This window comes from Pollicipes pollicipes, unplaced genomic scaffold, assembly GCF_011947565.3.
Source record: "Pollicipes pollicipes isolate AB1234 unplaced genomic scaffold, Ppol_2.1 Scaffold_7261;HRSCAF=8764_pilon_pilon_pilon, whole genome shotgun sequence".
NCBI lineage: Eukaryota > Metazoa > Arthropoda > Thecostraca > Pollicipedomorpha > Pollicipedidae > Pollicipes > Pollicipes pollicipes.
Window position 1 is genome coordinate 10440127 of NW_023597054.1, and position 16478 is coordinate 10456604.

The following is a 16478-nucleotide window of genomic DNA, read 5'->3' on the forward strand; positions in this document are numbered from 1 at the left end:
TTATTATATCTGATGCTTGCCGCAATATCTTCAACTGCGAAACATTCCCTTTAACATTAAGTAAATCTGGTGCGTCGGCAAAAGGGCATATCAGCAATTTGCCGTTCAACTTTCAGTACTTCGCCTTGTTGACACGGCGACAAAAAACTTAGGCAAAGTACCACCTGATTACAGGTATTCGGTAGAAAGGCATTCAGCTCGATGCATTTCAGTTATTTGTCCGAATACCTCAGCCCCCTAAATCATCACCGCTTCCCGTTTCCCTGAGTACAGTAGTCCACTCTCTGGGCGGCAGCGGCCCGACTTAGCGATAGCGCTGGCAGATTCTAAGGGACGGGAGTTCAAGGCGCTGAGCATTCTGAAGTGTGCGGCTCGTACCGCACGTGGGCGGACGTCAGACCATTTTTACTGCTTAATTGCTCTCTGATATGGTCCCGGCAAGGTGCGGATGCTTCACCGACCACTGAGTGCTCGGTTCTTGCAAGCGCCGGCTGCATACCGCGGATTACAATGTACGCGGCTCGCCACCGGGGGGTTTACGACATCTCCAGCCGCCAGTTTTCGGTGGAGACGGGCGCGCCACCGCTTGCGCTCAGGGGGAGGTGCTCCGGATGCGCCCCGCACGTCAGCTGGCTCCTTTATCAGGTCACCCGACACAGCGGCGGCAGTGTCACGCCGCACAACGGTCTTCTTTCGGAGCGGCCCACAGCAGCACGCCGTCCCTCCCTTAGTGCGAAGACATGAGATGGTTCAGGACGTGCCGTGCGTCGGCGTGGCGTGTTTGGGCAGCGTCATCCACCCTGGGATCAGTGGGCTTACACGGGGCCCAGGGTGGTGGTCGGCCGTGAGGCTTTACACAGCCAGGTGCGATGAATGGCATCGGAAGTTCGATGGACTCTGAGATGGACAGAGGGCCAGAGGCCGAGCCAAGGAGTCGCGTTGCAACACTCGGAGAATGTGAGGACCAGAAGTAGCCTAGGCGAAAGACAGCAGAGGGTCCAGAATGTATTTTGTAAAGGTAGCTTAGATACTGCCACCCAGATTGTGAAGGAGACCAGCAGCTTATTAGTTTTAGGTGGTAAAACGACGTCCCGACTATTTTGTCTAATTGCTCTCGCTGCATTCAGCAACCGTTTCTAGAACCCTTACAGTGGATCCAACAACTAAGGCTGCCAGAGCGTTCGTGGTTCCAGCTGCCATGCCGGCTGCTCCATCCCTGCGCAAGGACTCTCATGATTGCTGACATGATTTTGCGTGCGCCGTCAGCTTTGGTCATTTTCCGTCCAAAACTGGTGTGGTCATTTGGCGTGGCAAAAACCACTGTTCGATTGTGCTGGCCAAAGCTTCGGCCGCACGCCCACGGCGGCCATTCGAGCTCACTGCCTTCTGCCACGAGGCGAACGTCTCGGATCTCAAACAAACTGAGCCGTATATACGCTTTACCGTCCGCCGATGGGTGAATGCTGACTATATTTACTATATTTACTACTGTAAACTATATTTTATATTTATTCAGATGTAGATATATATATATATATATATATATATATATATATATATATTAGATATATATAGAAAACTATATTTAACAGCCGTCTTGAAGAGGACTTCCTCAGTGTCATTAACCTCTTAGTCAATATACGCTTTAAAAACAAGCAAGTTAAGGTGCCTGTTTTGGGAGCCCGGGCTGCCTCTGGGGAGCCCGCCTCTGAAAAATAGGGCGCCCTCCGCCATCAGATAATGTGGTTTATGTTTCCGATTTGCCTCAGATTTCTGGTGACCATCATTTACCTCTTACTCCCAATAGAAATAAGTTTATTTCGCTTTTCCATCTTGCAAACCAGTGGATACATTTCTGTATAAGCTGGAAAGGTCTTCCGGTTCTGGTTTTGAGAAATACAAATTCAGAGCTCTCATGCTGACAATGAAATGGGTTTGAGCAATCGTGAATGCTAGGAGACGCGATAGGTGCGAAGAAACGCAACACCAGCTGTCTCCTCGAAGAAACGTCACTAGGTTCCTGTTTAGATACTTCCAAGCTATGTGCTCTTAGAAGGCAAGCCATGCTCATCGCAGAATAGATTGCAATATTTTCCCCGTTAAATATTATCGCATTTTTCACCAGTCACAAAGCCGTGTGCATCACGAGTCTGTATGCGACCAAGGCAGTTGCCTACTGCCGGGTATTTCCCGCCCCCGCTATCAGCTGAACACAGTGAAGAGCCAGTTAGGACGCGGCTTTAGAGAACAAGAGCCGCCCACATCGCTCAACGGCGAGCAAGCAGCCCAGGATCACTTAACGGCGGCGAACATCTGAACTCGACGAACAGCCAATTAGGCCGCGACTCTTGTGAGTTAAGGTCGCCTACCTGGCATATCGGCAGGCCGGGCCACCTTGGAGCATCTGCTCAGGATATTGCCACAAACCTTTTGGAAGAGAACAGAAGCCGAACCCCACAGAGCACATCCGCTGCCTGCCACCCCCAACCTGGTCGACCTAACTCGAACTGGGCATAGTCTCTAAGGCAAGTGTGCCCCATCTATATCATGCGTTTCGTTTCGAAAATGTATTTAACATTGCAATGATAATACAATTTATTGGCATGAAACTGTCTGTGTTAAATACTTCCAACTGACCTGGATCTAATTCAGTGATCCAGTTCAAATCATTTCAGGGGATCATAATAGCCAAATAAGCAAAATGTCAAAAGTTTTAAGTCAGAGGGATCCGGTGATTCTGAGACACACAAGTGAGTCCCCCCGCCGGCCACGTGGCGCCCTTCCGGCCCTGATCCAGGGCATGCCCTGACTTCTATACAGGTCTAAGGCAGCTGTTTTTCCCTACATACTTAAAGGCTGGGACTCATTAACAAGTCAACAGGGCCCCTCACGGCAGCCAATGCAAGAAAATATATGTCTGCTGTAAGCAGAATCAGGGGCAGCGCTGCAGAAGGGATGGGGGAGCTAATGGTAAGTGGTTGCCAGTTGGAGGTGAACAGTATGCTTTGCTCGCTCCCCTTCCTCCTCCGCCCGCTGAAGAGAAGGAGAGGTAGGAGATGTCTTCTGTACAAATTGAACATTTGGTAATTTCATACCTGTTAGCGAAATTCAAATCGGGGACGACACCATAATCAAACTAGGGAGCCCTGAGTCGGTTTCAGGGGATCCTTTTCTGCATCAAGAGATTCGTCTTCTAAGTCAGGAGGCTCATTTAAAAATGTGATTACTTAATATATAAACCTTCATGAACGTACCTTTAAGTCCTATTAATTTGTGCCTTGAGTCGTTTCCAGACTTGTTTGCTTCTACACAACTTTTCATCCCGTTTGACCCCTTGCCATTTGTCTTTTTGCATTTAATTTTTGATCTTTGATGTTTTTCCCTTTGATTTTTTTTGTCCTGGAGCCGTGCATAGGATCTGCCAACGTCCCTCCCCACCCTACTCCCTGCTCAGCAATGCCGGGTTGCGACAATCACTCAAAACGTCGGCCACCGATGCATCCACTTTGTCCGACTGTAGATAGGTACAAGATACTATAGCGTGATAGAATTTAGAAATATACGACCACACCGTCCACCGGGGCCATGATTGTTGGCCGCCAGCCTCGCTGATCAGGCCTCGTGCGATCAAAGCGCAGGGGAGGGGGGACCGTATCTCGGGCGCTCTATCTTGCAACGGCCGAGTCGGCGGCAGCTTGCGCCGAGACGCGGAGCGCGATGGGAGAGTCGCTCGAGCCGGTGCCGCCCGGGGCGGGCCCGTACCGCGCCTACCGCCGCCGCTGGCTCTACCTGTTCGTCATCGTCACGGCCCAGCTGACCAACGAGACGGTGAGCCCCAGCCGGCCGATGGAGCATCGAGCTTTGGGAAATGAAAAAAACAAGTGCACTCGGTGGTTGGATTCCCATGGGCATACAGGATTTTACAAAGATCGTTAAAACACACAATTTTTGCTGAAACTCCATTTTAGCCGGCCGCTGGCGCGTTAATTTGTTTTGTATGGTGTGTAGTTATATGATAACTTTTTAACCTGATCATTTTATGTTCAACCCCAGTATATCAGTTGTTAACATCTAATCATATGAACATTAATGTATGTGTAAGTTGCATACGGGAGGGGCATCGGTACCCCACCCCTTGCCTGCTTGATTACGCCTTGATTTGGATTTGGACTGTCAGATTTGGACTGCCATGAATTTTGCATAGCTTTATTTTCCTAAACAAACATAACCAAATATATTCTCTATCACAACAAAAATGGAATGTCTGGCATTCTCCACTTTTGAATTTTGTCTTCCGCCATAGCGATATGAATAAACGCTGCCACAGTTAATGTGCAATCATTGACATGTACATCACACGGTGCCGCATGTAGGCCAAAAAGTTGTAGAAACATAACAGGGCAACGCGGAAACTCATGGCAAATAAAAGATGGTGAATGACTCAAGACAGTATGGCGAGGGCATCTTTCTGCACATTTGGCCCAAATACTAATTTGCGACAGGCCCAGTCCTGGTAAACAACTTGTTGTATCGGCCTTATTCCAGGACACGGAGATTTCTAATCGGAGGACTTGATAAATGCTACCAGTGATCTTTCGGCTTTTCTGCCATGATTGCCGGGGAGATTTCGAAGTCAAGTTGATTATAGTACTTGAATAGATTACAGCGCTTATAGATTATAGCGCGCCATTAGCACTTGAAAGATAACATAATTTTGGCCAGGATTTATCACCTTAGGTGAGAACGTAGTTATTGACCACTGGTGGAAAGGGAAGATGTACATCGTATACGCTTCTTCAAAAATTTCGTTGTGATGTGCTCAAGCAGATTAACTTCTTGTATCATAAAGGGTGATAAAAATAGCACGTGCAGGTAAGTATTATCGCCTTTGGCGCATCATGCAAGGGTTGACTTGGAAAACATTTCTTGGAAGGGCCGATCTTTAGGACCGAGGGCAGTCTCGGCGCGGAGACGCTGGAGCGCGGGAGCATGGCTAGGTCCGGTGACTTCAGTCCATTCGAGATCACCCTCAGAAGGCTGAGAGCTTTGCACGGCTGCGTGAATCGTGACAGATTCACTTAACTTATTATATTTGGGTTTGGATATTTGGGTTTGACAGAATGCTGCTACAAACATCTACAATGTCCACATTTTTGGAAGGTACTGTTGGAAAATGTTAATGATTGGGTTAAAGTGTTTTCGTGGTAAGACCCATTATTCACCAAAGAAATTTCGGAAACTGATAAAATTCACAACAAATGCTTGTATTGGGTAAAATAAAAAAATATTTTGACAACGGTGGCACTGTCTCCGCACCATCAATTTACTTATGTTCCGCCATCTGTGATCTGACCCTGGAAAGGCCAGTTTGCTTCCGGTAAACACATGGTCTCACTTCGAGAGCGAAGGCGTTTGGTGCTTCTTTGTAGCATGCAAGTGCATGTTTATTGAACTCTCGTCAAAAGGTCATGCAACAGGAAAGCGGGCGAGCAATGCGCGTGTCATAGCTGCAGCTATCTGGGCGCGTTGACCCCGACACCCGGCAGCCAATAGCAGCCCCAAGCTGGTCATGGTTGCTTTTGATATGAACCGACTGGCAGCGCCCGACATGATCTCATGACAGAAGCCCGCTGCTGACCGACAGGTGTGGCTGTCCTTCTCACTGGTGGCTAGCTACATGGCCACATGACAGTCACCCATTTCTGACCGACAGGCGTGGCTGTCCTCACCGGTGGCTAGCTACATAACCGTATAACAGTCACCCATTTCTGACCGACAGGCGTGGCTGTCCTCACCGGTGGCTAGCTACATAACCACATGACATAAACCCACTTTTGACCGACAGGCGTGGCTGTCCTTCTCACCGGTGGCGAGCTACATGGCCACATGACAGTCACCTACTTCTGACCGACAGGTGTGGCTGTCCCTCTTACCGGTGGCGAGCTACATGGCCACATGACAGCCTCTCGTTACTGACCGACAGACGTGGCTGTCCTTCTCACCTGTGGCCAGCTACGTCGCACAGTACTACGGCCGCAGTATCGGCGATGTGAACCTGCAGATGACCATCTTCATGCTCCTGCACTTCTTCGTCACACCGTTCGTCATATGGGCCGCGGACAAGCAGAGCTTCCGCTGGGTGGTGAGCTCACGAGCATTGTCTTCGTCAGCCGCTTGGGTAGCGCTGAACGAAGGACTCATTGAAGGCCGGTGGCTGTACGGCCCGCAATGTATTGTACAACTGATGAATGCTACGTTTTGACTGCTACAGCTAGGCCTCTGTTTACTATTCATCACAGCAAATCTCGTTGCCGAAGCTCGTGATAAAGATGATAACGATTGGCGTTGCACCCCTGCCTTGTACAGAAGCATGTTACCTAATAGACAGATTAGTCAGATGGCGCGCTTCAATTTGATGATCTGAGCGCCAATGCCCATATTGTACTAAAATGTGGTGATTACAAGAATACATCTGGGATACACGAATACACTACGCTTATTTATGGATGAAGCTCTAGCGTCCGTTGTGGAACTCCATCTCCAGAGGGAATGGCGCGGCTGATATAGATGGCCAATGCTCTTAGCAAGTGTTCAATATCCTTTGTGTCAAAATATAAATGTTCAAGTTACACAAATTGTCCACAACTTACATGCTGGAATTGACCGATTGTAGCCATTTTTGCTCCCTAAGCGTGTTCCACGCCGGTTCGAATCTTGCTTACAGTGCCTTTATTGCGCAATGACCCATGAAGGTCAAATGTAAAAACCAGGTCACGCAAATTTATCTCCAAGAAATGTTGCCGATTTGTCTGTATCGTAGCAATATTGTGTTTCCGTAGTTATTCATGTAAGTGAGTCCCCCACTCTGACTGCATGTTCCAGTGATTCACAGCTCATGTCACCACCTCCCGGCTGCTCACCGCGACATCTGGAGGTCACATGGCTGACTATCCATCATAGCCATGCGCGTAACCACCTCTGTGGTCGGTGGAGTCCGATCCCGAGAACTTTAGGGCAGATATAAAGACATGTATTTTATACGTGCTTTGACTGTATGAAGTGCCTCCAAACCAAACTGCACCCCAGTAGCTTTTAACCCGCGTCCGGCCGGTGGCAATCGCGCCTGGCCGGGAGGGGGGGAGGTTGTCTTCCCCACCACTGGGATCTTCAATTTCCAGACGCTGCATGAGAAAAACAAGGATATTGTCGTGAAGCTCTCGTCAAATCATGAAGAACGCATACCATTTTTTTATTATCTTGGGTCAAATGTGAGGACACCAGAAGTTACGAAAGGTAAAAAATGGTCGTTCCAACCGATGCAGTTAAAACCTTTAATAACTCGTCAAGACGGGCACTGAGGCAACGGAAATAGCCGTTGCGACTGTAAGGGGTCCATTCTTAATATTTCTGTTCCCTCATGGATCAGGTCAGATCAGGTCACCGTTCAAAATTGGTTTACCAGCAGCCTACAAGAACGATGCTTTTTCACAATGTGCTTCTAAGTTGGTTTTATTTGACGCAGCTGCTGGACTTCAGTATTCCAGACAAAAAATGTCATTTTAGGTTGACCTAAAGGTCATCTGAGTTCAACTCAACGTTTGTCAGTAACAAGAACTAATCAGCCATCTCACTGGAACAACTGAAGTACTAACCGGATCCGTGTGACCAGTGCAATGTTTTTTTTTTGTGGCCGGAAGTAGTGCATTGTACATCCACAGGTACTCAAGATCGCATAGATGTTGTCTACATTATACATAGTTCCTTCTTGGCAACGTATTTGTAACAAACTGAGCACAGCTACGTTGGTACATGAAATGGTACGCCATCAGCCCCACAAACACGATACAGAGGTGGTTACATGCGTGGCACTCGTTCATCCAGCCTCTCCGTTACTGGCAGCATAGGTCATTTACCTTAGATGATCTCATAATACCGTGCCTTCCCTCAGGTGTCCTACTGTGACCTCATCATGCATTAGATTAACATCACATGTTTTCTGTAGAGCATTCGACTTATGTCCAAAATGATCTATTAAAACTGCCTATTTTGAGCTTACCATTGTGTTTTGCAGGAGATACTCAAAAGGTATGTTGTGACCCGGGCCAAGGTTATGTCCTCTGTGACCATTCGATAGTCGTGCATGTAGGGTAGTACTCTTTTCCTCTCATACAAACACCAAACTACACAACAACACGCACAAGTCTGCATGATTTATGAAAAATAGCGAAAATGGCTTGACTTGAGGTCACCAACCTCACCTTTTTTGAAAAATGTTACATATATCAACTGTAGGTACTATCACGTTATATTACTATAACAGACTTGCACGTTGGCAGACGACCCGCAAAAAACTCACTTGTGGTCAAAGTTTTCAGAAGTTGACCTGTTTTGACCGGACCAAGATCGCTGATCTTTGTGGATTGAAATTTATAATCTGTGCAAAGGGATGCCCAAGTGACAGATCAAGAGGTGCTCAAAATGTTGTGTACCTACAGGGTTTTTTCGAGCTGTGTTCGAAAAACCATTGGGGGAAGTCAACTTTCCCCCGCTGGTCACGGGTTAAAGGGCTGTTTCACATTTGGAGGTATCGAAGCAAGCATCAGTTATGATAAAGCAATCTCATTTACGACGATTGGTATATTGTAAGTAAAAAATTGCTCTAGACAGCACAATTTCTCTGTCCAGTAAATGGACTCCTAGATGCGTCATAGTCTTATTACATCATCGTACCTTGCAGAACATTGATTGAGAGCCAATAGACCGCCGTTATATCTGGAAATCATGCTCACGAACGCTAGATATGGACGCCTTGACAATTATATTTGTATTGGTCTTGATCGCCGCATGGCTTACGGAATGACAGGATTTGAATTACATCATTTTGGCGTCATGAACGCCAAGGTGACTCTGACATACTCTTCCAAATACCTTTCCGCATTTTCGCAGGAGCATAGTTCGGAAATTAGACGGGCTTAGGTCTAAAAAGAGGCAAGATTGTGACCAGCACCGAAAGGTCTTCAAAACGGCTCAGAACACTATATAAAACCCTATTCAAAAGTTCAAAACCCTATATAAATGCGGAACACTCCCTTTAAAGTGTGGCTACGTGCGTAACCATTGTCATTTCATCGGGTTACCCTGGGTGATGCCCAATGAGATACACGACACCATGGGCGTAAGAATGCATGCAAAAGGGTGTGTGTGGGTGTGGGGAGAGGGCAGGGTGGTAGAGCTTCGAATTCGAGTCAACAGTATACACTCAAATTTTTGAAAATACCCGGATTTCGATCACTACTTTGTGAAAAACCAGTTTTTATTGTCTTAACGTGTTAGACAAACAAATTCAGAAACTACGAATTGTGTGTGCTACCATCAATGTGATATAGACTCTAGAGTCACGATTTTCCTGTGAAATAGGTAAAACACCATGAAGTGTGAATCATCGCAGAGTAACAACCTTTCTTTCGGAAATATGAAGCACTTTTGTCCGGTACGCATTAAGATAAACAGCCGAGGGCCAGATATTTCTTCATGCATATTTTTGATGTCACGAAAGGAAAATAAAGACACTTAGCTAAATTAGGCATGCCAGATGTTCAGATAACTTGAAACACGGGTGAGGAACTTAGGGTAGGCCAACCTCGATGGAACCCTGTAGCTCCTTGTTTACCTGATGTCTGTATGTCTATATGGCATATATATATATATATATATATATATATATATATATATATATATGTGTGTGTGTGTGTGTGTGTGTGTGTGTATATACTTATTTCTGAGAAGTTACGGTACGCAACGCCAACTAACATTTTTGGCGCGTTGTAGCTGGTGACTGGAGCGGTGCTGAACGGGCTCGGCGTTTCCATCAAGGGCATCAGCACCTGGGACCTGGTGACCCCGACCCACCTCAGATACGCCCTCACCATGGTCGGATCGGTACGTGAACGCGCCTCTGCACGAACGCAGCGCGCACCGGCTGCGGTGCTCAGCTGCGGACCTACGCAGGGTGTAACGTGCACCGGCTGCGGTGCTCAGCTGTGTACCTGCGCAGGGTGTAACGTGCACCGGCTGCGGTCTCTCAGCTGCGGACGTGCGCAGGCTGTAGCGTCCCGCGCAGGCTGTAGTGTCCTCTGGTTGCGGTGCTCAGCTGCGGACCTGCGCAGGGTGTAACGTGCATCGGCTGCGGTGCTCAGCTGCGGACCTGCGCAGGGTGTAACGTGCACCGGCTGTAGTGCTCAGCTGCGGACCCGCGCAGGCTGTAACGTGCACCGGCTGCGGTGCTCAGCTGCGGACCCGCGCAGGCTGTAACGTGCACCGGCTGCGGTGCTCAGCTGCGGACCCGCGCAGGCTGCAGCGTGCACCGGCTGCGGTGTCCCAGCCGCGGACCCGCGCAGGCTGCAGCGTGCGCCGGCTGCGGTGTCCCAGCCGCGGACCCGCGCAGGCTGCAGCGTGCACCGGCTGCGGTGTCCCAGCCGCGGACCCGCGCAGGCTGCAGCGTGCACCGGCTGCGGTGTCCCAGCTGCGGACCCGCGCAGGCTGCAGCGTGCACCGGCTGCGGTGTCCCAGCAGCGGACCCGCGCAGGTGGTCGGGGCGATCGTCTCATCAGGCGCAATCCTAGCCTCGGCGGTTGGGAATCAGAGGCCGAAGCAGAGCGGTCAGCCCTGTCGTCCCCTCGTAGCCGAGGAGGCCTCTCGCGCCCGGTCAGATGAGGTTTCTTGTTGCCGCTGCTGCTCAGTCCACCATGAACGTCGGCATGTTTTACAGTGTTGACAGCTCTATAATCGCAACAGTCTCACAGCATCATAGTTGGAGCTGGAGGCTGTAGCTGCGGAGCTTCAGCTTGAATCTGTCGCATGTTTCTCAAACCACATCGATTTGCAACGGTAGTGACTTGCCGAGTATTTTACTCCACAGTTCGCACCTCTTATGCTGGTGACTGTTTTCTGCTCCTTGGAGGCTCGTCCTCTTACCGCATATCGCGCTGTTCCGCGTCCCCGGCGTCTGGACTGCACTGCGGCCGCATGTCGCGCTGTTCCGCGTCCCTGGCGTCTGGACTGCACTGCGGGCGTGCTGGTGACACACCACGGCATCTGCGGCAGATTCTGGTGTCCATATCGCAGCCCTTCACGCTGATGATCCCGACGCGGTACTCACAGACGTGGCACCCGCCACAGGAGCGCACCCTCTCCACTGCGCTCGCCTCTTTGGGTGAGGGGGCTGCGTGCTTGTCCTGAGCACCGCCCGATGGCAGTTTCCATTGGACCCACTCGCGGGACAACGACTGCGGTCTACAGTTTACAGTGATGAATTCGCACCAACGTGGTGCCCAGAAACTATCCACCAAGTGAAGTCACGTATGTCTAGTAGGTTAATGCCATAGTAAATCAACTCATACTATAAAATCAATAAACTTTTATGTACTAAATATATAACATTTTGTGTATCTTTGTATGCATACGTACACACACACACACACACACACACACACACACACACACACACACACACACACACACACACACACATATATATATATATATATATATATATATATATATATATATATATATATATACGAAGAAATATACTTTAACAAAAAAGGAACGTAGCGTATGTTGATGTTGCACTTTTATGAATAGAAATATAGCATAGCATTGCTGCGCTTTAGGTTGATGTCCGACGATTTCGCTGGTGTAAATGGTGTTTGACGGGCCGCTCCGTCTTCCGCTCTGCTTCGCATTTGAGCTGGTGCTTATTCAATGCTCCGTGGAAACTTTTTGGGAGGAAAGCAATGTGTTTACGGTGCCTTGAGTCTGCCTCCCAAGCAAACTTAAGGGAAAACCATCGCTAGGGCAGGGGTTGGTGCAAGCTTCCTTCATTATTTTTCGGAGGCATCTCTCGATTTGTTTGCTGTTCATAGCGCAAACTTGGAACGCTTGGCCTTCAACATTCAACTTGGAACGCTTGGCCTTGGCCTTCAACATTCGTTGTACCCAACTCGCAACTTTCACGCTCTTTTCGTGTGACGCCACCGACCTATCATTCCATTTCTGAAGATCCTCGCAGCAAAACATATCTAATGGTGTCGCTCCATGATAAATGTAAGTTTTGTGTGCACCATATCTTCTTGTCTAATGATCTTGAAGACATGTAGTGATGATGCAATGAACGTCTTGATTGTTCGTGACCTATGCTGAGGTTATCCGGGGTCTAAGCAATACCGACTAAAATTACAAGTTGCGTGGGAATTGCCCCGCTATATCATCAGACAAGCTGTCTCATCGGGGTTAGTCTGGCAAAAAAAAATCGCCAAAGGCTTGCCGTCAGACATTTCACAAGCGACCCAATATAATCAAAAGTGAACATCACAGGCAGCCATCATCAGCAAGGTTATCTAATGTCGAGGTGATCGGGGATGGAAGTGGACTTTCCCTGCCGGTTCGTCGGGAGTGGAGCCGGCAGGGAAGTCTACCACCCAACACCCCATCAGACGCTGCGAAACGCTGCGGTTCCGACGAGACGGGCGAGCAGGGACCCTCTTCTGACGGCGAAGCCTTCACTTTCGTTAATGCTTGCAAGGTTCGTGAGTTGCTTACCTACAGCCGGACGGCGTCCGGTGGTGAATCTGACGTCCCAGAGCGAGCCCAGACAGCTGACTGAGGCGTGCTGGCGCCGCAGCGGCGCCCGTCGGCGGTCTGCTGGCGCTCTCCGTCACCCCGCTGTACGTCAGAGGCCCCGCGGACGTGCCGCTCATCAACACCATCTGGGTGTTCCCGGCGCTGATCTCAGCGGCGGCGGCCGTCCTCGGCGTCACCAGGTGCGCCCACCGGCAGCGCCACCTGCCCACATCGCGGCCGTCCGTCAGACTCGGTGGGCCTTATTTGCGAGCCGGTATTTTGAGTTCATGGGAAAAATCCTGATATGAAAAATCAACCGGTGGAGCTGTTGATTCGTTCTTCCGCACGCAAAACGCCTGATGAGCACAGCGGCCAACAGTAGTCGGTTTAGCATGGTGCTGCCGCGGATCGCGCGTGAAACACCGCGATTGCGGCTGTCTCCTTAACGGGTACGAGTGTCCCCAGCGGCCGCCTGCGTATCGGTGTCTAAGCAGACCACAAACTGTTCCCAGGTCGAGCCCACCGACCCCGCCCAGTGCGAGCGCCGCCCAGCCGAGGAGGAGCGAGCCTTTCCTGGCCACTCTGCGGGCAATCTTCACCAACCGCGCCATGCTCTGTCTGATGCTCTGCTTCGGCCCGGCCATCGGCGCGCTCAACTCGCTGGTCACACTGCTGGGTCAGCTCCTCTGCCCCAGGGGCTATACACCGGTCAGTGGTCTGTACCTGCTGGGCCAGCTCCTCTGCCCCAGGGGCTACACGCCGGTCAATGGTCTGTACCTGCTGGGTCAGCTCCTCTGCCCCAGGGGCTACACGCCGGTCAGTGGTCTGTACCTGCTGGGCCAGCTGCTCTGCCCCAGGGGCTACACGCCGGTCAGTGGTCTGTACCTGCTGGGCCAGCTGCTCTGCCCCAGGGGCTACACACCGGCCAGTGGTCTGTCACAGGGCCTACACACCGGTCAGGGGTCTGTCCCAGGGACGGCACACCGATCAGGGGTCCGTACTGCAGCTACACACCGGCCAGTGCGTAGCTCTACATACCGACCAGTGGTCTGTTACAGAGGATACACACCGGTCAGTGGTCTGTACCGGAGCTACACACCGGTCATTGACCTGTCACAGAGGCTACACACCGGTCAGTGGTCTGTCCCAGGGGCTACACACCGGTCAGTGATCTGTCCCAGGGGCTACGCACCGGCCAATGGTCTGTCCCAGGGGATCCATGGGTCAGTGGTCTGTCCCAGGGGCTACGCACCGGCCAGTGGTCTGTCCCAGGGGCTACGCACCGGTCAGTGGTCTGTCCCAGGGGCTCCATGGGTCAGTGGTCTGTCCCAGGGGCTACGCACCGGCCAGTGGTCTGTCCCGGGGGCTCCATGGGTCAGTGGTCTTTACCGGAGCTACATCGGTCCGTGTTCTGCACCGGGGCTACACGACGGTCAGCGGTCCGTCACAGGAGCTACACAACGGTCAGTGGTATGTCCCGTGGGCTATATGTCGGTCAGTGGTCTGTTACAGAGCCTACAAACCGGTCAGTGGTCTGTCCCGGAGGCTACATGTCGGTCAGTGGTCCGTCCCAGGGGCTACACACCGGTCAGCGGTCTGTTCCAGGGCTACACACCGGTCAGTAGTCTGTTCCAGCGACTTCTCGCCCGTATGTGGTCTGTCCCAAGGGCTATAACACCGGTCGGTGGCCTTTTCTGGGAGCTAGTCGCCGGTCAACATTCCGTCATAAGGAGACTGCCCACCGCTGTTAAAAAAGAAAGAAATTGTAGACGCCTTGTTAAGCCAAACTATGATTCAAAGCGAGGCATACTTCTGCCCGAGTCCTCACGGTCGTTCTCCCTCGTAAAGGTAATTTTGATTGCAGCATGCCGGCTGAGTCGCGACGGCTGTCAGAGCTGTCTCGAGTCTCCAGTGTGAGCCCTGTTATGCAAGCGCGCAGCCCAAATAGGCTAGCCGAGGCCTTTATTAGGTGCGAACTTCTCTCTCGAATTATTTGCACAATTCCCTAACGTAGGTAGGCATAATGGGGCATAATCCCTGCCTGAATGTGTATGAAATGATATCATTAAGTAACGAGGTCTAAATTGACACCGTGAGCGATGTGACAATCATTCCCAAAACAGGAAGAATGGCATCACTCGTCAGTAACTTCGGTGGCGCGTGTCGGAAGCGCCATGTTTCAAATTAGCCGTCAGCTAGTGATTGGAGTCAGCAAACGACTGATGGCGTGACGAAGAAAGGTTATCGGAGAGGAAGTCAACAGAGCATGTTTTGGTGACGAGATGTCACGGCTCGACTCGCAAAACTATGTTTTATGAATGACGTTCCATCTGGTGACTATGCCCCGCTTCCAGGAGTTTGTCGGCCTTTGCGGTGCACTCATGTTCGGCTGCGGAGTTCCTGGCGCTGTCGTGTTAAGCTACATCTCTATGAAGACAGGAAAGGCGGTGGAGATTGTCAAAATATCGTTTTGCTGCATCTGCATTAGTTTCATCATTTTTTGTCAAGTAAGGCATCACTGAGACTGGGCTATTCATTGCAAATCGAGTGTCAATTACATATGCAGAACGTATATTGTATGCTTCTCTTTGTTCGCGTGCAAACAAAGCAGACAAGCGCATCAAATCCATCGTGTCGCAGCGATCGGTCATTCTTTTCCCCTGTATTTGCCTCGATAACTTGATCATCGTTCCCAGTGACGTCACCCACGGGCGTTAGATCTTTGTTCCCAGTGACGTCACCCACCGGCGTTTGATCGTTGTTCCCAGTGATGTCACTCACTGGCGATTGACCGGCAGTCGCTGCGCTACCACGACCTGCAGTGGCTGGTGGCGCTCACCATCAGCTGCATAGGCTTCCTTGGCGTGGGCCTGTACCCGCTGATCCTGGAGCTGGGCGTGGAGGCGTCCTACCCGACCGACCAGACCTACAGTAGCGCCCTGCTCTTCCTGCCAGGTCAGCCGACCGTCACCCGGCGCTCGCTGCTTCACCTTACGTTTGACCATTCGATATTTTGAGGGGCCACATCGCATTCAGGCCCCGATACCGTCGCGTGGTTACATTTCATTCGCATTGCTATCAGTCTCAAATGTGAATCATGCGGACCTGTTTCCCTTGACCCCCGATTTTCCTGAAGCTTGCAAGCATTTGTTTACACGCCTGTTTTTCAGTGTAAATATGCAAATTATCTCCGTCCGTTTAAGCGGCCAGATCTACTAAATGCAGATAGTTTTGACCACACCCCCTTGCACAGTGCTGTCTTCTTTCCCGCATCGCTGTGGATGCTGGACCGTCCACCAATGCTGTCTCTCTTCCCGCATCGCTGTGGATGCTGGACCGTCCACCAATGCTGTCTCTCTTCCCGCATCGCTGTGGATGCTGGACCGTACACCAATGCTGTCTCTCTTCCCGCATCGCTGTGGATGCTGGATCGTACACCAATGCTGTCTCTCTTCCCGCATCGCTGTGGATGCTGGATCGTACACCAATGCTCCTTTGCTTTACATACAAACGCTGTCGTCAACTGTTCCCCGATCTCATCCGTGCCGCAATATCCGGGCGGGGTGGTGGGACAGTCTTCCTCCCTGGGACTCCCAGATCTCACCGGTGGAGCATCGACGACTCGGAACTCGCCGAGCCAGAGCCCAGCCGCTGTTGTTGCCCCTGATCGCGGGGTTCGTCTCACAATGTCGACAATCTCGGCCCATTGCGCAGCGAAAGAGACGCTCCTCAAGCCGCTGGAGGTGCGCCTCACAGTGTTGTACCTGTTTGGGACCGGCACCCGCGCGGTCATCATTTCTCGATCAACATTGACGCCCACCAGGAGCTGCGGTCTTTAAACGAACATAACTTCGAAT